The following is a 22046-nucleotide window of genomic DNA, read 5'->3' on the forward strand; positions in this document are numbered from 1 at the left end:
GATCGATTTTTCGCTCCGTCAAAAATGACAAAAATTAGTGGACACTCAAAGTTACAGGAAAAATACTTTTAAAACCAAATATTTTTTTCACTCAGAGAATAGTTAAGCTCTGAAACGCGTTGCTAGAGGTTGTGGTAAGAGCAGATAGCATAGCTTGTTTTAAGAAAGGTTTGGACAATTTCCTAGAGGAAAAGTCCATAGTCTGTTATTGAGAAAGACATGAGCAAAGACATTGCTTGTCCTGGATCAGTAGTATGGAATGTTGCTACTCCTTAGGTTTTGGCCAGGTACTAGTGACCTGGATTGGCCACTGTGAGAATGGGCTACTGGGCTTGATGAACCATTGGTCTGACACAGTAAGGCTGTTCTTATGTTCACTCAGCCAGTCAGGTTTCCAGAACAACCCTAATAAATATGCATAAATGCATATAAAAGCTAAATGCAATTCTTTATAAACTGGTAAAGAACATAGTTTATGATCAACTCACACAATGTGTTGAAGTTTCTTATCTTTTCAGTCTGATTTTCTTAAGGCTTGCGCCGCTGAAACTCTCATTGATTCCTCTCTTAAGAAAACTGTCAAAGGCTTTGCTAAAATCTAAATACACCACATCTAGCACACTCCCTCTAGAGAAGCTGAGCCACCAGAACTTCCTTAAATTCCTTCAGCAACCTCAGATGTACACCATCCAGTTACATTGCTTTGTCTACCATTAATTTAGCTAGCCCCTCATGAATACAACCCTCTGAAAATTGATCAGGGTCTACCACTTCTCTATCTCTATTTGCATTTGTCTTCTGCAGTCCTGCTCCTGGTGCTTCAACTGTGAACACAGAACAGAAATATTTCTTAAGCAATTTAGCCTTTTCTTTATCATCTTCCACATTTCTCCCCTTCACCTTTGAATCTCACAGTACCACTTTTGCACTTCTTCCTATCACTGATATATCTAAAAAATGTCTGGTATCCCCATTTTACCATGTCGACTATTTATTCTTCTATTTGTATCTTTGCTTTCCTGACTACTTGACCAGAAAAACAGTCTCCTCACATACACACACACACACACACAAAAAAACTTAGAGAACCAGTCAGGATAGAAACATAGAAACACGATGGCAGATAAAGGCCAAATGGCCCATCCAGTCTGCCCATCCGCAATAACCATTATCTCTTCCTCTCTCTAAGAGATCCCACACGCCCATCCCAAGCTTTCTTGAAATCAGATACCTCTTTTGAGAGTCTGTTCCATGCATCTATCACCCCTTCTGTAAAAAAAATGTCCTTAGATTACTCCTGAGCCTATCACCTATTAACTTCATCCTAAGCCCTCTCATTCCAGAGCTTCCTTTCAAATGAAATAGGCTTGACTCATGCGCATTTATGCCATGTAGGTATTTAAATGTCTCTATCATATCTCCCCTCTCTCTCCTTTTCTCCAAAGTATACAGATTAAGATCTTTAAGTCTGTCCCCAAGCACCTTATGATGAAGACCACGCACCATTTTAGTAGCCTTCCTCTGGACCGACTCCAGTACTATTTTAGGCTGAGACAGGAAGATGCCACTGAATGAGCCCTGTATGTACTTTGCAACATCTTGGAGATAATTATGCAACAGGGGAGCTTTATGTTTGTTGATTATTTAGACAGCTGCAAATTATGCTGAAACGCGCATATACACATATATCTTTAAATGGATATTGAGCAGTTATATCTATATAATTTAGAGTAATGAAATTGCAGAATATATTATTTCTATAGCTTATCAGGTCAATATTCAGCTGGCAGCTGTTGTCAGCTAAATTAGGCCATATTTTTCAAAGGAAATGTTCTCCTATTCAAGTTACAGGTTTTTCTGGGGGAAAACAATGTCATGAAGAAATAGCTTCTTTGTTTGTTATTGTTTATATGTGTGTTTATATGGAAACGGTCTAAGTATAGATGGTATATACATTTTTTAAAAAATAAATAATAAATAATGCCAGACCAAGTCCAGGCACTTGCTGTATAAATATCGGAGGCTCACTAGACCCCCCCCGCAGGCTGCTAGAGTTTATGTGGGATACGGTAATATTCAGCTGAGGCCCTCATAAGACAGTTATGCAGGACACAGATTTATTTATTTAAAACATTTCTAATCGGCCTTTATCCAAGGTGGCTCTCAATATCACATACACAATTCAAATTTAGACATCTTAAAAAAAATCACATACATCAATAAAAATCATAAAGTTATACCATCTTAACATATAGATTACATCTCAACCATTATGAATATCTTTCATAACTTGCATAACATTCAAGAAGGTCCTCTGCCCCTCTGATCCCCCTTCCACCCCCCACCCCCAGTCACTATAGCCTTCTGGGACCACCTAAGATCCTGGGCCTCCATCAGGAACAATGGTGCATGAGTGAACCCCACTTACTGTTGCCCATAGCAGCTGCTTCAACAAAATGTCTGCCAAGATCTCTGATGGCAGCCATTTTGTTGAGGCAACTGTAAGAAGCAGAAACAAGTGGGGATCATTCCTGTCCCCATCAACCTTGCTGGACCACCAAGGATCTTTGATAGGCCTGGGGAGGGGGCTATTGCGACTAGGGATGTAATTAGGATCAGAAGGGGGACTATTCTGGGAGGGAGGGGATCCAAACAAGGGGACATCATAGCGGGTAGGGGGGGGGTCAGAGGGGCCGAGGACCCTTTTGAATGTTATGGTCTGGCTTATAGCCTGAGTGAGGAGAATTAGAAGGGTGACTGTTCTGGGGGGAGGAGGATTGAAATAGCGGAGCAAGTTTCTCCTGCCACTATCTAGAGGTTACATAAGAATGTAAGACAGTCATACTAGATCAGACCAATGGTCTATATAGCCCAGTTTCCTGTTTCTAACAGTGGCCAATCTATATCACATTAACTGGCAGAAACCCACATAAAAGTAATATTCCATGCTATTATTCCAGAGCAAGCAGTGGCTTCCCCCATGTAGTCTCAATAGCAGACTATGAACTTTTTCTCCAGGAACTTGTCCAGACCTTTCTTAAACCCAGCTATGCTGACCACTGTAGCCACATCCTCTGGCAATGAGTTCTAGAGTAACTATTTTTGGAGTAAAAAAAATATTTCCTCCTATTTATTTTTAAAGTATTCCCATGTAATTGCATTGAATGTGCCCTGTTTTTGTACTTTTTGAAAGGGTACAAAATCGATTCACTTTTATCCATTCTACACCACTAGGGATTTTGTAGACCACAATTATATCCCCACTCAACCATCTATTTTCCAAGCTAAATTACCCCAAGCTTTCCTTATATGAGAGGCGTTCCATCCTCTTTATCATTTTGGTTACTATTCTTTGAACCTTTTCTAATTCCGCTATATCTTTTTTGAGATACAGTGGCCAGAACTGTGCTGAAGAGGATGGTCTTTATCCCTTTCTTATAGGATGAGGGGTAACTAGAGAGGCTGAACATATATCAAGGTAGGGAAGGTGATTTATGTCTTGTTTGGTTTCTGGTGGTCATACCTTTTGTTTGTGTGTGTTTGTGGGAGGGGTAAGGTATTTTCCAAATAGATAGGTTTTCAGGATTCTATAAAAATTCTGGTAGGATGGGATGTTTTGCTGCCAGGTATGGGAAGGTTGCAAATTGAAGGGTTTTGTATTTGATTTCTCTAGGATTTGGGAATCTTATTCTCATATGATTGCTGATAGTTAAATAATGCCGCTATCTGCATAAACTTACTTCCCAGCTTCTCCTCCTGATCGAGGGATACATGTTTGCTTTTTATCGACTTTCGCAACTAAATGAATCTGTTGAGTAACCTGGAACATTCAAATACAAGCACTCTATGAAGTCAACACCCAACACTGGATTTAATTTGAATTTCCTAGCTTACTCAACAGATGCATTTTGTATTAACCTTACTGTTTTCGCTAGACACATACCTTCTTTTGAAAACTGACCTGAGGCTTCCTGGTTATGGTTTACCAAGGCCAAAAACCAGTGAGGGAGTACCGGTAGTTACTTTCTTAAAGATAGTCTCAGTTGTAACAGCTCTTTCTTATCCAGAAAGTATGAGAGCTTTCACACTTGGAGTTGCTGTATAAATGATTAACGCTCTGATCCAAATAAACCAAAACAAGAAAACATTTAAGCAACTTTAAAACAAAACCTGCATTTGCTGCTGATTCATTCATTAGCCTTTATCAGTCTCTCAGGTCCTGCAGCAATTCAGACTGTTTCACACACAATTGCTGCAATAAACAACTCTCCCAACTGCATCATCTAAATCATGCCATCCCCCTGAATTAACTTAATCTCCCCATTCATTCTACTGTTCTCCTTTCTAAAGAGCTGTAAAAGCTAGACACACAGACCAGCTTGTGATATACACAAAGTGTACATATGATTGGCTTAAGTAGCTAAGGGCCCCTTTTACTAAAATGTGCTAGAATTTGAATTTAATGTGTTTTATGGTGGGATTTTATCTTGCAAAAATTGCAAATTTTATGCAGTACTTTTTGAGGAGTTTACTTCTTGTTTTTTTTCAGGTTGTGTACATGGTACCAGCAGAACACTTACCACATGTGAAGGAGTCTATAGGACTCTACCACTCTCCCTGCAGGATACTCCTTCACAGTGTCAGAGCTACTTTAACTTAGGAGGTGATACAGGAGGGGAGGAAGCAACTGCAAGGGCCAAATCAAGGTTAAGAGGGCACAGGGGAGGAGAAGAAAGAGAAGAGTGAATCTAACCATATGCCTTGACTACAATCATTGGACATTCTGCTTGGCTGAGGTAAGCCAACTATTTTTGCTGAAGTACTATGAAGCAAAATGAGGAAGGAGGGGAAGAAGACCTGTGCAGGTACATACAGGTGAAGATAGGTAAGCCCTCCATGATACTGGAGGTGAAGACAGATCCCCTGAAATCCCCAGAATAATAGAAATATGACGAACCGCAAGGCACAGGCGGAATAGAAATCACTAATGTAATGTAATATATTTTAAAGGCCTGAAAGTAGGCCTAAAAGACACCCTGAATAAAAACTGTCAGCTTTTACACAATCTATTCTTGCTAAGATAAGCAAGCCAAGCAAAATGCTGAGAAAGTAAGTCAAGTGGAACTTATTCTTTCACATAGTGACTGACATGAACATCTGTTGATGTATCATAAAAATAAGGAAGTGAACACAAGAGGATTAGCACAGACTATTGACCAAGAATATAAAATTAGCTGTTATACAAGAAAAGTCCTGAAATGGGCGGACCCTTGGCTAGAAATTGATGACCTTGATGTTAAAATGGCATCTGTCAGGAAATAGGTAGCATTTCTAGCAAATGGGCGTTATGCACAGTATGACTCAAGAAAAATAAAATTACTAACCAATTAAGAAACTGATAAGTGAAATGACAATTGTAAGTAACCAATGAAAACTAAAAATGTAATATATACCAACGTGGTCTCAGATTGTCAAAAATATATAAAAGGACAGTCTCTTGAGGCCTGTTTAAGGACAGACACCCAGATATACCCAAAGCGCTTGATGTATATTAATCTGTCAGCTCCATATGCTGAAAGACTTGTTCTTGTAACCTGTTATTGATTATTAATAAAAAATATACATTACTTATACCAGCATATCAAGTGTCGTGAGGTCAGTTATTGAGAAGCCCAAACAGGGGGCTTTTCTCAAATCTTCTGAGATGATGAGGTGAATTTTAGATTACATATCAAGAAGGACTTGTCTTCAGTAATACTTCTAGGTTGCAGCAGCAAGTCTCTATTGTTATGCAAAGCTCTTTTAAAAGCCATGCCAACTAGTTTCTTTGGGTAGCCACATTGGAGAAACATCTCCTTAATCTGTTCCACTTGCTCTGTCTTAATTGTATGGTAGCTGAAAATGTACATAGTTGGAGGCATGGAGGTCCTAAGAAAACATGCTAATAACCCAAGAAATGAATATTAAACATTATGAGGCTCATAATCGAAACAGAAATATGTCTAAAAGCCCACTCAAGTCGGCATTTGGATGATCTAAAAGACAGATCAAGTACTGATAATTGAAATGACTTTATAGACATGTCCACGGACTTTTTAGGCCTCAGAATCCTGCTGTGCGCCCATAGCTAAAAGGGGCATTTTTGGGGTCATGGCAGGATGTGGGCCGACCTAGACGTTCTGCAGTGATAATCGAAGGTTTGACGAGACTGCCATTGTTTGACGAACTTATACATTGTGAGTTAGATGATGGAAAGATATGTATAAGTGCCCAAAAGATATCCAAAGTGACCAGAGAACCACTGCAGGGACAAAGTACAGACCCCCCCACACACTCCCCCTGTGTGCACTGACCCCTTTGCACCCCCACAAAGCGCAGAATAAAAATGTACATACCCGCCTCTGGAATATTAGCACTTTACGTAGGAAAGCCTAGTTGAGTTACACAGAGGTGGCTTAAGTAGTCTGGGGGGTGGGCTGGTGGATTTGGGGGAGCTCAACATTACATATATGGGAGTTCTGGTGAGATGTTTATGTGGCACTCTTTTTGTTAAGTTAACAGCAGTGCCCTGTAAGGTACCCTACTGCTCTATTGCCATGACTGGATGGCTAGTCCATTACATTGCTGGCCCCTCCCACATCCAAATGGTCTTGTTTTGGACGCTTCTGACTTGGTCAAGAATGTGGTATAAAGATAGATGTAGTGGCGGTCTGAACGATCAAACGCCTGGGTGATTCTCAAAAAAACATACTTGACGTATTTTTCAAGAATGGACATTTGTAACCCACCAGGTTTGGGCGACTAGTACCCTACAAACAAATTGGACTTAGACATATTTTTTTATTATGCCCCTCCACTTATGTAGAAACCACTGAATATTAATAACACTTTAAAAATATTCCCTTTATTAAAGTTCTGAAAGCCATGAATGCAAATAAATTGGGCTAATGCTTTGAAGAAAAGAAACAGAATCCTATACAAATAATGCAGTGTAATGTAATCTATTATTTGTGCATCACGCTATACCTACAAAGGTTCAAGGTGACTTACAGCAAGAAATGGCGAACACTTTAGATCACTGGAGAAACCTAAGGTGGGCATTGCAATGGAACTTTGCAGGACATTACAAATTGGACATTACATTTTGAACATTACTGAACATCTACTAGGCTGAAGGAGAAACAACCATATATGTCTACAGTGTTCCTGAAGAGTCAACAAACTAGGCAATATTCAGTGGCTAGCTGGCAAAGTCTTAATGGCCAAAGATATGCCACCCTTTTAGGTGGTTGTCTTTGGCTACTGAATTAAGCTGGTGAGCCACTGAATATTGGCAGTGACCGGCTATGTTGCACAGCATAACCAGTCACCAGCCAATCCATTCTCAATATTCAGTGCAAGATAGCCGGCTATCCAGGATTAATATCAGCAAATAGCCAGTTATGTGCTATTTAGATGACATTAGCTATTCCCAGGTATCTAAATAGCACTGAATATTGGGCCCAAGAAGTCCAAAGTTTTCTTATCCACTATAACAGTGGAAATGTTGGGGACCCTGCTACAAGAAAGATTGACAAATGAAATAAATCTCTATTGACAGGCATGAGAAAAGTATTCATATTTATAGGGAACCTGTCAGGAGTGATAAATGAAAATGGCTGACCTGTGTTTACAGCTGTAATGCATCATCAAAAGATGTGCAAATTAAAATAACAGTGATTGAACTGTAGCTCATTAAGAGCAAAGATGAATTCTAAAAGCTAAGAGGTTTTTTTTCTGTGGATTCAGAAACTAGAGAGGATGAAAACTTTGAAATGAAGCATCATTTACCCATAAACATACAGACAAGCTAGATTGCATAGTCTTTTCATAAGCTTTTGATTGATCCTCTTATTTGCTTTACTTTTTTTTTCCATTTTTTACCAGCTATCATAGTATCACTAAATAATCTGATAAAGGGATGCATGTCATTAAAAATTGAGGTTTATAAGCCAGTTACAAATTATTTTAATTGTTTCCACCTTATCCCATGCAAGAACTGTACCATTTGTTCCTCAGTGTGTCGAGTTCCGTATCTGGTAGTCTTCAAGTCCAGGCTGAAAGACCACTTTTTGAAGCTGCCTTTAAGTCTTACCCTGCCAACTTGTAAAGCACCCACATCTGTTGTCATTCCCTCTTACAACCCTACCCTTTCACCTCTTAAGTCTCTTGTAATTCCCACTAAGTATCATGTATAAATTCACCTTTGTCCTCTATGTCTGTCATAATTAGACTGTAAGCTCTTTCAAGCAGGGACCGTCTCTTGCATGCTTAATATATAGTGCTGCGTACATATGGTAGCACTTTGGAAATACAGTGATAAATAGTGGTAGTAAAGGTTCCGAAAATTAAAGATTCCAATAGTATTCCACCAAACAAAGACCTCCTTTTATCAAGCTGCGTTAGGGTTTTTTATCGCTGGACGCTACGATAAAAGCTCCGATGCTCATAGAATTCCTTTGAGCGTCAGAACTTTAACCACAGCGGCCAGTGATAAAAAAAAAACAACTCTAACATGTAACATGACTTGATAAAAGGGGGCCAAAGCTTTTTCCTTCCTCTCTCCTTGATATCCCTTCATCATTTGCTATCTGTGCTATCCTTTTATTAAGTTGCGAAATCAAAACCTTATCAATCTGACATCCAGGCATTAAATTTGGATATATTATGACACTGTAAGAAGTTGGCTTTCATCAAGTGGTATATATGTGTTTCTTTATTTAATGAATAAAAATAAACAGATAAAATAAATTGTGGGATATTATTCAGCAACTTGTAGGTCGTTTTCAGCAACAGGCTGATTCGATCTCAGATGTTCAATGCCCTGACTATCCAGGAACTGGACTGACTCAGATGTTAATCAGGCACTGGCTTATATTCAGATTGGTGCCTGATTAACTCAGTGCCTACAATTAGGACAGACTTTCACTAAGCCATGGTAGAGGTTTCTACTGTGACCTGGGGGTGCTACATCGGAACCTATAGTGCTCTGGGCCGTAGTAGAAACCTCTACCATGGCTTAGTGGGGTGGGGGGTTAATGCGTTTACTCAGCTGGAATTCATCAATGGATGCTACCACGTTAGTGCATGCTAATTTGTAAAGATGCCCATTATAATCCTATGGACATTTTTAACGTTTAGAGTGTTCTAATCGTAAGTGCACGCTAATGTGGTAAAGCCTGTTGATGAGTTTCCCCAGATAGTCTGGTGTCTACTTCCTAAGTCACGTGACATAGTCAATCATTGCTGATATTCATCGACTCGCCCTCTAAGTTCAGTGGCCACACAGACATGCCTATCTTTGGCTGCTGTGACGTAGCTGGCCAGCTGAGGAATATTGGCATAGCTGGCTTTGTCATGGCCGGCCTCCCATAAAATGTAGAGTCAATGCAGGTCACCGGATGTGATACCAGCATTGAATTTCCAGGTTCACCACAGACAGACAGCTACCTACCACAGTCTGAATATCAAGTGGACTGATTCTGTCCAATTAAGGGGGACACTCCAAGTACTAAGTGCGACTACCGTATTTTCACGCATATAACGCGCGCGTTATACGCGTTTTTACCTACCGCGCATACCCCTCGCGCGTTATATGCGTGAGCGCGGTATACGAAAGTTTTCAAACATAGTTCCCACCCCGCCCGACGCCCGATTCACCCCCCCAGCAGGACCACTCGCACCCCCACCCCGAACGACCACTCGCACGCGCTCCCACCCGCACCCGCATCCACGATCGGAGCAAGAGGGAGCCCAAGCCCTCTTGCCCGGCCGACTCCCCGACGTCCGATACATCCCCCCCCCGGCAGGACCACTCGCACCCTCACCCCGAAGGACCGCCGACTTCCCGACAATATCGGGCCAGAAGGGAGCCCAAACCCTCCTGGCCACGGCGACCCCCTAACCCCACCCCGCACTACATTACGGGCAGGAGGGATCCCAGGCCCTCCTGCCCTCGACGCAAACCCCCCTCCCCCCCAACGACCGTCCCCCCCCAAGAACCTCCGACCGCCCCCCCAGCCGACCCGCGACCCCCCTGGCCGACCCCCACGACCCCCCCACCCCCCTTCCCCGTACCTTTGGAAGTTGGCCGGACAGACGGGAGCCAAACCCGCCTGTCCGGCAGGCAGCCAACGAAGGAATGAGGCCGGATTGGCCCATCCGTCCTAAAGCTCCGCCTACTGGTGGGGCCTAAGGCGCGTGGGCCAATCAGAATAGGCCCTGGAGCCTTAGGTCCCACCTGGGGGCGCGGCCTGAGGCACATGGTCGGGTTGGGCCCATGTGCCTCAGGCCGCGCCCCCAGGTGGGACCTAAGGCTCCAGGGCCTATTCTGATTGGCCCACGCGCCTTAGGCCCCACCAGTAGGCGGAGCTTTAGGACGGATGGGCCAATCCGGCCTCATTCCTTCGTTGGCTGCCTGCCGGACAGGCGGGTTTGGCTCCCGTCTGTCCGGCCAACTACCAAAGGTACGGGGAAGGGGGGTGGGGGGGTCGTGGGGGTCGCCAGGGGGGTCGCGGGTCGGCTGGGGGAGCGGTCGGAGGTTCTTGGGGGGGGCGGTCGTTGGGGGGGAGGGGGGTTTGCGTCGAGGGCAGGAGGGCCTGGGATCCCTCCTGCCCGTAATGTAGTGCGGGGTGGGGTTAGGGGGTCGCCGTGGCCAGGAGGGTTTGGGCTCCCTTCTGGCCCAACTACCAAAGGTACGGGGAAGGGGGGTGGGGGGGTCGTGGGGGTCGCCAGGGGGGGTCGCGGGTTGGCTGGGGGAGCGGTCGGAGGTTCTTGGGGGGGGCGGTCGTTGGGGGGAGGGGGGTTTGCGTCGAGGGCAGGAGGGCCTGGGATCCCTCCTGCCCGTAATGTAGTGCGGGGTGGGGGTAGGGGGTCGCCGTGGCCAGGAGGGTTTGGGCTCCCTCCTGGCCCGATATTGTCGGGGAGTCGGCGGTCCTTCGGGGTGGGGGTGCGAATGGTCCTGCCGGGGGGGGGGGGATGAATCGGACGTCGGGGGGGGGGTGAACGGAGAGTCGGGACAGCGCACGGAGAGGCGGGGCAGTGCACGGAAGTCAGGGGGTGAACGGAGAGTCGGGACAGCGCACGGAAAGTCAGGGCAGTGCACGGAAGTCAGGGGGGGTGAACGGAGAGTCGGGACAGCGCACGGAAAGTCAGGGCAGTGCATGGAAGTCAGGGGGGGTGAACGGAGAGTCGGGACAGCGCACGGAGAGGCGGGGCAGTGCACGGAAGTCAGAGGGGGTGAACGGAGAGTCGGGACAGCGCACGGAAAGTCAGGGCAGTGCATGGAAGTCAGGGGGGGGTGAACGGAGAGTCGGGACAGCGCACGGAGAGGCGGGGCAGTGCACGGAAGTCAGAGGGGGTGAACGGAGAGTCGGGACAGCGCACGGAGAGGCGGGGCAGTGCACGGAAGTCAGGGGGGTGAACGGAGAGTCGGGCAGCATGCGCGGTATAATCGTGAGCGCGTTATACCAAAGTTTTTGTGCTTATCATCGTGATTTCTGCGCGCTATACACGTGTGCGCGTTTTATACGGGTGCGTGTTATTTGCGTGAAAATACGGTAATTCAGGGATAGAAAAAATAGCAACATTAGAACTACCAATTCAAGAAATATTAGTAATTCATCTGCTTAAAATGACAACTTTCCTATTTTTATCCCAAAGACACCATTGTTTTGGCTGATAGCCTACACAGAAAACTCAAAACATAAAATTACACAGTAATGGGGATAAAGGGAACCTTTGATAAGTTTCTATATCAAGATGAAAAGAGTCTGGCAATGCTGTTTACCTGTATATATGCCTTGGAGTTTTATGCAGCCCTTTGATCATAGTAATAAAACCATCTTCAAACTCAAGATAGTCTAGTGCTTGGAATAGATATCCCCACTCAATCAAAAGTCTTTTTGACATCTAAGGAGAGAAGAACAGCTGGCTCATTCCCTTGTTTTTATATATTACACAGCAGTCTCCCATTAGTAGTTGAGTGCCACCTATTCATTAAACCTGATTCATCTGCAAAAAATGAGAGCATCTCTTATCCTTTGTAACCTCTGTGCTTAAATTTTAAAGTAAATTTTATATTTAAACTTGAACATGTAAAACATAAAGGGATTGGGGTTTTGGTAGTTAACTGGAATGGAGAATGGGAAAGGATGCATGAAGGTTTAGAAAAGTAGGTTTTTTAATGCTAAGATTATTGATTATGGGATAGATTTAATAAACTTTAGCACCATGTTTATGCAAGCTAATATGTATTAATGCATATTATTTATCCAAGCAGGTCAACTGAACGATTGGCTGGGTAACATTATTACGCACTCCTCATCCTATTTAAGTTTCAGAAAATTAGTAAAAACAAACTTGTTTAACCGATTTGTAACCTAAGAACTCTTAAGCCCTATCTCTTTAATACTCTAACCGAATTGTTACCTAAAATCTCTTATGCCTTACCTCTGTATTCTGCTCACTTGTATTTGATGACTTTACATTGTGCCTATTTTCGCTGACTGTCCAGCTCTTCTTTATTATAAACTGCCTTGAACTATTACGGCTTTGGTGGTATATAAGAATAAAATTATTATTATTATTTACTAATACCCCCAAATTCTATAAATGGTGCTTTCAGTTGCTCATGCAACCTAATTGAATGATGAGTCAATTAGCATCGACAATTGTCTTCCTAACAAGCAATTATTAGCATTAAAAATATACTTCCCTCCGACAACTCCGCTCGTCAGACAAGTCTCTCCTCTCTGTACCCTTCTCCTCTACCGCCAACTCCCATCTCTGTCCTTTCTACCTTGCTACGCCGCCTGCTTGGAACAACCTGCCTGACTCGCTACATCAGACTCTGTCTCTGGCGGTATTCAAAGCCAGACTAAAAGCTTTATTTGAAGCTGCATTTAAACACTGACCCAACCAACACATCTGTCTGTCATTCTCTTAATAGTCCCCCCTACCACCTTCTAGCCCCTTCTATGTGTCTGTTATAATTAGATTGTAAGCTCTTCTGAGCAGGGACCATCTCTTATATGTACAATGTACAGCACTGCATGCACCTGGTAGCACTATAGAAACAATAAATTGTTGTTGTATAATTTAAAGTCATATACATACATTTTGGAGGAAGATATGCACCTAAAATTTACACACAGCACCAAAAACTGGGATTTTCCTCAAAGTTATTATAGAATAAGGGGCATCTGTGCCTAACTTTAGGCATGAGGTCTTGCACCACATTTCCTTCAGTGCAAATGGTTGTAAAGTTAAGTGTGGCTCCCAGGTGTAAGTGCTGTTCTATGGATGGCTGGATTATGCCACTGAGTTGGTCACTGACTCATGGCAACACACACAGTGAGAAATCAACCCTGTAATATTTCATGACAGAGTACAGGAGTGGTTTGCTGTTTCCTTCTTCTGTATGGCTTCACTATATTGCAGCTGTGCAACATGAAGCCCCTCAACCTACAGCAACTAGTATTTTCAGGTGGTCTCCCATCCAGGTACTAGTTAGGCCTAATCCTGCTTAGCTTCTGATAGGGTGGCCAGTCTGTAGGCAAGTGCTATTCTATAAACTGTAACTTTATTCGCCTTTTAAAAAAATAGCATTTGATGCCAATTTTTTTAAGCGCGATATAAAGAATTCAGGGCTGCATTCTCTAAAGTCATCGTTCATTTAACGATGGCACTAAACCATCATTAAATGCACGTAATTTACTGCCTGATTATCGAAACGGCTCACTGTGGTCTTTCCTGTGCTTTCTAGCAGTCTCTGATTGTACTATGCAAATGTAGTACAATGAGGTCATTAATGTTTAAACTGTAGTATAACGAGGCCATTAATATTAAAGTGAGCTCTCCGGGTGATTCTCCAAAAGGAACAGATTTTCTATTTATATGGAATCAGAGCTGATATTTACCAGCAGGGTCTGAGTTGTCGTAGCCTTACTTTCCTGTCAGTGCCTGAGTGCTTATTGGCTCAGGCACTGACAGGACAATAAAGCAGCTCAGACCTGCCACAATGGCTGAAATTCATCATAAATGGAGCCCAAAAGAAACCTGGTGGTCTAGTGGGCCTCCGCCATTGCTGCAGCCCCCCCCCCCCCATGCCCCCGGCAAATGCCCCCGCTTGCCCTTGGTTGAAAAATGTATGTATAATAAGTAGGGCTGCATATTTAATGTGTTAATAACGCAAATATGTTTAATGTGCGTTAAAAATTTGAATGTATGTTAACACAGGTCCCCTTACCTCCTCAATCCACCCTGCTGCTGCTTTATCTGCCATTGCCATGGTCCAGTATGTCTCTGGAATCCTTCCCTCCCTCCCCCTGTGGTCCATTATCTCTCTTCTCCCCTCCTCCTCCCCTCCCATGTGATCTGGCATATCTCTGGGGTTCCTCCCTCCGACCTTTCATAAGCGTCCGGCAGTGCCAGCAAATAAGGCAGAGCACTGCCGGCCAACTAGTAGGCTCCAGAGTCTCTTGCGGTCTCTAGCAAGTCCCAGTTATATGGAAACTAGAAGTTACATCAAATAAGTTCCTGTTCCCATATAGTTGGGACTCACTAGAGACAGCGAGAGACTCTAGAGACAGCTAGGAGTGCCCTGCCTTATTCATTGGCACTGCCAGCAGTGTATGACAGGTCAGAGGGAGGAACCCCAGAGATATACCAGATCACATGGGAGGAGAGGAGGAGGAGGGAAGAAGAGAGATAATGGACCACAGGGGGAAGGAAGAGTATTGAAGAGCACAGGGAGATCTGTCAAAGGAGAGGCAGAAATATCATGACAATGGTAGGTGAGGGAGAGGGCTCAGGAGCACAGGATGATTTGCTGGGAGAAAGAGGTATGGATGGGGGTGATGTTTGAAAGGGTCAGATACTAGAAATAGGGGATGTAAAAAACAAGGAAGATGATGATGGGGGAAGGCGAGAAATAACATAACATAACTTTATTCTTCTATACCGCCTCAATCAAATGATTTCTAGGCAGTTTACAGAGAGTGATAGAGATAGGCAGGAGAGGGAAGGGATTAGACGATGGTGTCCATGAATGACGTGGAATAGAAGAAAAGGAAATGGCAAATCTGAAAAGGAGGAAAAAAATGGAAGAAAAGTTGATTGTGATATTAGGCAGAAAGTAAAGAGGATCAAAAAAGAAAAAGAGTAAACAGGATGCCCTGGAATAGAGCACAGGGAAGCAGAACCAGAGATGAGGAACCAGATGATTCGAAAGATAAAATCACTACTAGACAACAAAGGTAAGATAAGTGATTTTATTTTTAGATTAGTAAGGAGGTAGAGGGATTTGATACCCTACCTTTCTATGGGACAATTGAATTGAATTGTGTCAGTTTTTGAGAATTTCCATCTGCTATCTATATTTTGCACTGTACAGGAGGAAATGTGAGGGGCACTTTATGCAATTAACTGTGTGATTACAAATTTTAATCACAATTAATTGTGTGATTAAAAATTTTAATTGATGTCCAGCCCTAATAGTACATTGACTTGTCACTCATGCTAGGTGATTATTCATCCCCTTATTATTACTAAAAACATGCCAAAGTCATACCAGCATTCCATGATGACCTTACAATGACTCTTTGGGGGGCTCAATGAAACGGTACTGTTGCTCTGTTCAGGTCACATTTTTAGCCTTTTCTATAGCATTTAGAATAGATGGGCATATTTTTGCCACTCTTAAACCAACACTCATGCCCCACATTTCTATAGTATAATCTCTCTCTTGCTTGACCACTACTCTTGATTCTGTCCCAAAGATCCATAAATTATGTATCTTTATTGATTACTACCACCTCTATCAAAACAACATCTAGTGGTAGGTTATCCTAGGTATCCACCACCTTCTGTTATATTTATTTCAGAATCTGCCTTTGCTAACTTTCATGTCTCCTGTGGTTTCTTTCTGACCATGTATCTTACTTGTGTAATAGAGCAATCGGTTCCCTCCGACAGCAATGGATGTCCTATACCTTAATACAGTACTATAAAGAAACAGTGAGTACCATTTCTCAGATCTATATTTGTTTCACATTGCCCCAGTACACCATTATGTATATAATACAATGCTTCACAGCAGAGAACTTGTTAGAAGTAGCAATGTACTTTCAAAGATAGAGATAGGCATTTCATACAATATAAGATCTGCTATCAAAAGACACGGGAAACATTTTGGTGTGTTTTTTTTTTTCCTTTAAATAACTGAGATCAGTGACTTCTCATTGTCTGGTGTTCAACTGAATGGCAAGGGTAAACTTATCCTGAAAAAAGATTCTAAACAATAACACTTGTATTTTCAAGTGAACTTTAAGAAAATGTAATACTTGATCTTTTGGATGCCAAACTACTGTATAAGCTATAGTATGTTGCACAGACTTTTTTTTATGGCTGTTTGCAATCAGAGATTAGTCTATTAGTGTTGAAGAAAAGTCACACATACAACATAATGTGCAAACTATGCCAAAATCTGAACTCTATTTCTTATTGATTAATAGCTTTATTAAAAAAAAAAAAAAAAAGTATTGTTAATAGAATTATTGAAATTCCAGAAAGGAACCTCAATTCATTTGTAGCATATTGCAGATCACAACTAAATAGTTTTAGTTTTCACAAATGAATCTGTAGTAGCTATTTATTTGAAATGATGTACGCTCTATTTTTCTTTTCCACAAAGCACTTTTTAAAGTCATAACTTCCAAAAGTCTTACAGAAGACTCTATTCTTTTCCTAGTCCATCTTTCCTACAGCTGGTAAAATATAGCAGAGAATAAAAATGAAATATAGTGGAACATCGATTATCCGAACTTCAATTATCTGGATGTCCAATTATCTGGATTACTTTGGGAGGTCTCAGTTTATATTTGAGCTCCCCCCAAAATACTATTCCTACCACTCTCCCTCCCACTAGTGCTCCTTCTCTGCTTCTGCCACCCCTGCCATCAGCCCAGCCCAGTCCAGCACCCCCGCTCTCTGAACTGGGAGATTTTCCCTTACCATCAGCATGCCCCCTGCAATATTTGGATGTTAATTTTTTTATTTTATTTTTAATTAAAATACCTTCAGTGCAACCCCTCCCCCTCAACTAGAAAAGGTAGAATTCCCCCTCCCTCCCTCCCTGAATAAGCACCACAAACCCCCTCCCGGACCCACAGGAAAGACCCTAGGCCTACTGGTGATGTAGCAGCGCTGGAGCAGGAGCGATCTTACCTGCTCCTGCCCATTCTCTGTCAGCGACAAAAAAAGCTGCCAAGACATCCAGGGGTAGTCTTGCGAGGCTATACTGCCCATGGAAGTCCCGGCAGCTATTTTTGAAAATGACAGAGCATGGGCATTAGCAAGTATGATTGCTTCTGCCCCAGTGCTGCTGCTAGACCACCAGGTAAACAAGGTAGGCCTGGGGTCTTTCCTGTGGGTCCAGGAGGGGGTTGGTGGTGCCTGTTCATGGAGGGAGGGAGAATGCTGCCTTTTCTTGTCAGGGGGGGGGGTGCACTGAAGGTATTTTTTTAAAATTAAAAACAATAGAAAAAAATTAATGTCCAGTTAGCCAGATTTTTAATTATCCAGATAATCGGTGTTCCACTGTATCTGTAAATATAAAGCTTTTGGGGCATAATCCTCTTAATATGCATAGCTGCAAGTCCCATTTCTTTGTTAATAGGAAGTGAATTAAGAAGGTGGCACAAGGAAAGCTTGCCAACATAGGCCCTATTTACTAATGTTTAAGATATAATGAATCAATTCTCCCCAACCTACTCATGAACCAATTACAAAATTACACTCCTACTTCCATAATCACAGGTGTTAGGTGCAAAGCCAGCCCATGAATAAGACAAATTAGCAAATAACTTTAGAGCCAACTCTGACCCACACCTGCCTCCATGCCTTCTCCTGGACCTCTCCTCTTATTTACTTTTCAAAGCCTGTTGGTCTAGCAGTAAAGTAGGGCAGAAATGATGTGCAGAAACACGAACAAAAATGGCTGCCATGAGTTCCCCGCTGTAGTCTTGCGAGACCATGGGAACTCACAGCAGCTATTTTTGTTTGTGGTTCAGCATGGAGCCAGAGCTTAGAAGATCACTGCTTCCCCACTTCACTGCTAGACCACCAGGCTTTAAAAAGTAAATACACTTCTTCCTCCAAATCCGCGGTTTCACTATCCGTAGATTCAGTTATTCATAATATTTTTTTAGAAATAATTTCCTTTTTGGGGGCTATTTTTTAGCCATCTGAGCCTCCCAGGAACCTTACCTGGTGGTCTAGCGGGGAAGCGGGGCAGGAGCAATCACAACGGGAACTCACAGCAGCCATTTTGGTGATGGATCTGCACGGGGCAGGAGCATAGGAAGATCGCTCTTGTCCCACTTCAGCGCTAGACCACCAGGTAAGGTTCCGGTGATGCAGGAGGAAGGCGGGGGTGGGTCAGAGCTGACCAAAAAGTTATTTGTGGTTTTTCACACTTCACGGTCCGGCTCTGCACCTACCCCCCCCCCCCCCCCCCCCCCCCGCGGATACAGAGGGAGAAGTGGAAGTGGAAAGGTCTGGGAGGTGGGGTGGGTCAGTGAGATGAAAACTGTGAATAACTGAAGTCATGAGTGCTGTACCCCTGAATATGGAGGGGGATCTGAATCTATATGTGACAGACTATCTAAAAAGTGGAAAATTATTAAGGGCCAGATTCTGTATAGTGCAATCAAAGTTGTACATGCAAATCTGTGTGCATGGCCAATTTACACATGCAACTTAATTATTTAACTAGTCAATCGGTGCCAGTAATTGGCAATTAACATTTAGTAATTAACACTAATTGGCACTAATTAGAAGTTATGCACAGAACTTTCTAAGTATATTCTTTAAAGTGGTGCATGTAAATTCTAGTGTGTGGCTCTCAGAAGGGGGTGTGGCCAGGGGAAGAGCATGGGCAGGTCATGGGTGTTCCTAATATGCCCAACCCATGCATAACTTAGGAACAGGTATTTAGGCTTTGTTTTCATTGGCATAAATGGTAGCACCTACATTTTAGCTATGCGTTCGAGCGCTATGCATGATTCTATAAAGTGTGCCTAACTTTAGAGGCATTTTATAGAATTGCACTTAGCACCATCCTTTACAGTGCTAATTTTTGGGGTGCCATATAGGGCCCAAGAGCATAAAAACTCAATTTTCACCTCAAAGGTTTCATAATTGGTTCGAGTGTTTTATTAGACACACAAATCGTAGTCCAAGTCAAGTCCAATTTATGTTTATATAATATATTTTAAAATGCCACTTTTTAACACAAAAGTAGATAGTTAACATCATTCCATGCTGTTCATAAACCATGCTACGGTTGCAGTTAAACATTAAACAGGAAGGTAGAGAGAACAGAATCCTGTGTACCCCTTTCTCCTAACTTGAAGTTAACATCAGGGTAGGTTACAATTCAAAAATTAAGAGGTTAATATTCAAAAGGGTTTAACCTGTCAGGAGAACTCCTGTCTGGTTAAGCCCCACTGAGCTGGTCAATCCCAATTATTCAGCAGCATTTAACCAAATGGTGCCACTAAATATCCCTTATGAGCACCAAAGTGCTAACTAATGGAATTAAGGTTTGATAAGTGCTGTGCATCCTATTTTACACCTATGGACCAAAAACACCTAAAAGGCACATAGGGCTAGATTCACAAAGCAAATCGATCGTGTACCGATCGGTTTGCGACCCCTTTGCGACCAGATTTCCCTCGGGCCCCATTCACTAACCTCTCCTGCGATCCGATTCAAATCTGTGCATGCAAATGAGGAGAAACGCATGCAAAGTAGGCGGGGACGTGATTCACAACACTTTTTCACAATCCGACTGTGCTGGCCGATCATCTCAAGTAGCGACTGCTGGGGACCAGTCGAAAACGTCTTTCCGACTCTCCAGCCTTGCTCTCTGCACGCCCTGCTCTCTGCTGCCCCGAATCTCTCCTGCCTGCCGCCCCGATGCTCTTTTCCTGCCTGCTCTGCCCCGATGAAAAAAGCAGCAAAAAAGTTTAAAAAATAAAAATAAACTGACCCCCAAAGCCTCCTGCATCCCCAACTCTCCCGCTGCCCCGGATCGCCTGCCTGCCCAATCACCTGCCTGCCCCGACTCCTGGGGTTAAAACCACAGGCTCCTAACGTTTAAAAAAAAATCTATGCCAGGCCTGGAGGTCTAGCGCATGTGCAAACCATCTACAGATGGTCTGCACATGTGTGGGGATCGCACAACAGAGATCCGTGCCTGCAGATAGAGGCCTCATCTGCATATTTTGTTGTGCAGAATTTGTTGGACCTGCCCAGATCGAACCCGGATTGAGCCCGATCAGGCAGGTTGGTGAATCCGGGCCATAGATTGGCATGTCTGGCCAATCTAGGTGCCTAATTTAATTATTTAGGCCCCCTTTTATCAACCCACATTTGACATTTTTATCGCGGGTTGATGCGGTAAAAGCTCCGATGCTCATAGGAATTCTATGAGCACCAGAGCTTTTACCACAATGACTCATGATAAAAAAAACTCTAATGCAGCTTGATAAATGGGGCCTTAATAAACTTAATTGGCACTGATAATAAGAAATTAGCTTAAATTAAAATTAATTGGGTGCTATGTGCCTACCGCTTATGGGTATGCGCCTAGCCCAAGGCACCTACCAAAAGTAGGTGTTGTTAAGGGTGGATCGTGGGCGGATCTTGGGTGTGTTTTGCATGTAGGCGCTTAAAATGGACTTAGGCACCGGTGATACCTAAGGTACTTTGTGTATCTAAGTGCTTTGAAAATGAGCCCCTAAATCTATCATGGACACAGTTGCTACTGATGTGAAAGATAATATTCATCAAAGACTGGAACAAGTAGAACATTTTAATAGGTTAAAACTTTAGTATCCTGAACTTTCTTATGACTATATGAGTGACCCTATTGGATTTTTGAAAAAAAATATCTACTTGAGATGTTAAAATTTTCCACAGAGATAATTCCCCTCTTAATAAAATATATCATTTGCCTAGGACTACTTCAGAAGACTTGGAGCAACAGCAAGATCAATCCGGAGTCCAACATGATGAAGAAGAAAATGTGGATATTAAGGACATCTCTGCAATATTGGAAGACTCCTTATTGGAAGTTTCAACAAGAGCTACTTTGCTTGTATCATTTGTATTTGAACAAAAAATGGATGCAGTCCAGATTACAAGAATTCATAAAAGTTATTTTGTGGTCTAAGACTGGATATTTCCTGAGGTTACTAGATTTACTTAGGAAAAGAGGAAGATGTTTTTGACTATGAGGAAAGAGACTAGGTCCCTGGGGGCTTCATTTCTGCTAGCATTTCCATGTAAATGTATGATCTGGTATTTAGGTATTAAATGTTTTTTATTGCCTGAACAACTGAGATCTTTTCTGGACCAAAAATGCTAACCAGGTGTGATGGATCATCATAGAAGGTTGATTGTATATTTTAGATTGTGGGTTATTTAGGTCAGGCTTTTGCTTTTCTCCATAACTTAATGTGATCTCCTTATTTTTATTTTCATGTCTTCCTTGGTACACTGACTGCTCTGTTGTTGGATCTCCCTCCTCTCCACAGACTTCCCTTGGTCTGAGTTATTCTTCCATTCCTTATTGCATTGCACTGTGGGTTCAAACCTAGCCGATTGAAGTCTGAGTTGGACACATCTGATGCAGCAGTCAGGTTGTGTAGTGTACCCCAACTGTGGGCTCAGTCAGTCTTCTACTTCCCCAGACTCTTTCTGAAAGGAAGATCGCAGGGTCTTGCTTGCAAGGCTCTTTTACATATACCTCTAATTTAGTGAAGGAACTGCTATCCAGAAAATGAAAGTCCAGCCTTCATGAAATCATTTTGCAGCTAGAGTTTTTATTAGGATCAAAGACTCCAGAATTTTTTTCTTCATGGACATAGAAGGTACAGTTCTGAGCTTTTCCTTCTATTTAGGATTGCCAACTGGTTCCCCAATTGTCTGACAGGTTGATC

At 42.8% G+C, this 22046-nt stretch overlaps 1 long non-coding RNA gene across 1 annotated transcript in view; it reads left to right on the top strand.

Annotated features, from left to right (window-relative positions):
- Nucleotides 1-21439, top strand: part of LOC117356041 — a 28932-nt gene extending 7493 nt beyond the window's left edge. Inside the window, exons 3-5 of the long non-coding RNA XR_004538518.1 lie at nt 4550-4796; nt 15993-16056; nt 21064-21439. This is a non-coding gene — a long non-coding RNA (uncharacterized LOC117356041). The remainder of the gene's footprint in view (nt 1-4549; nt 4797-15992; nt 16057-21063) is intronic.
- The last annotated feature ends 607 nt before the right edge of the window (nt 21440-22046 follow it).

Source organism: Geotrypetes seraphini, chromosome 2 (genome assembly GCF_902459505.1).
Source record: "Geotrypetes seraphini chromosome 2, aGeoSer1.1, whole genome shotgun sequence".
Taxonomy (NCBI): Eukaryota; Metazoa; Chordata; class Amphibia; order Gymnophiona; family Dermophiidae; genus Geotrypetes; species Geotrypetes seraphini.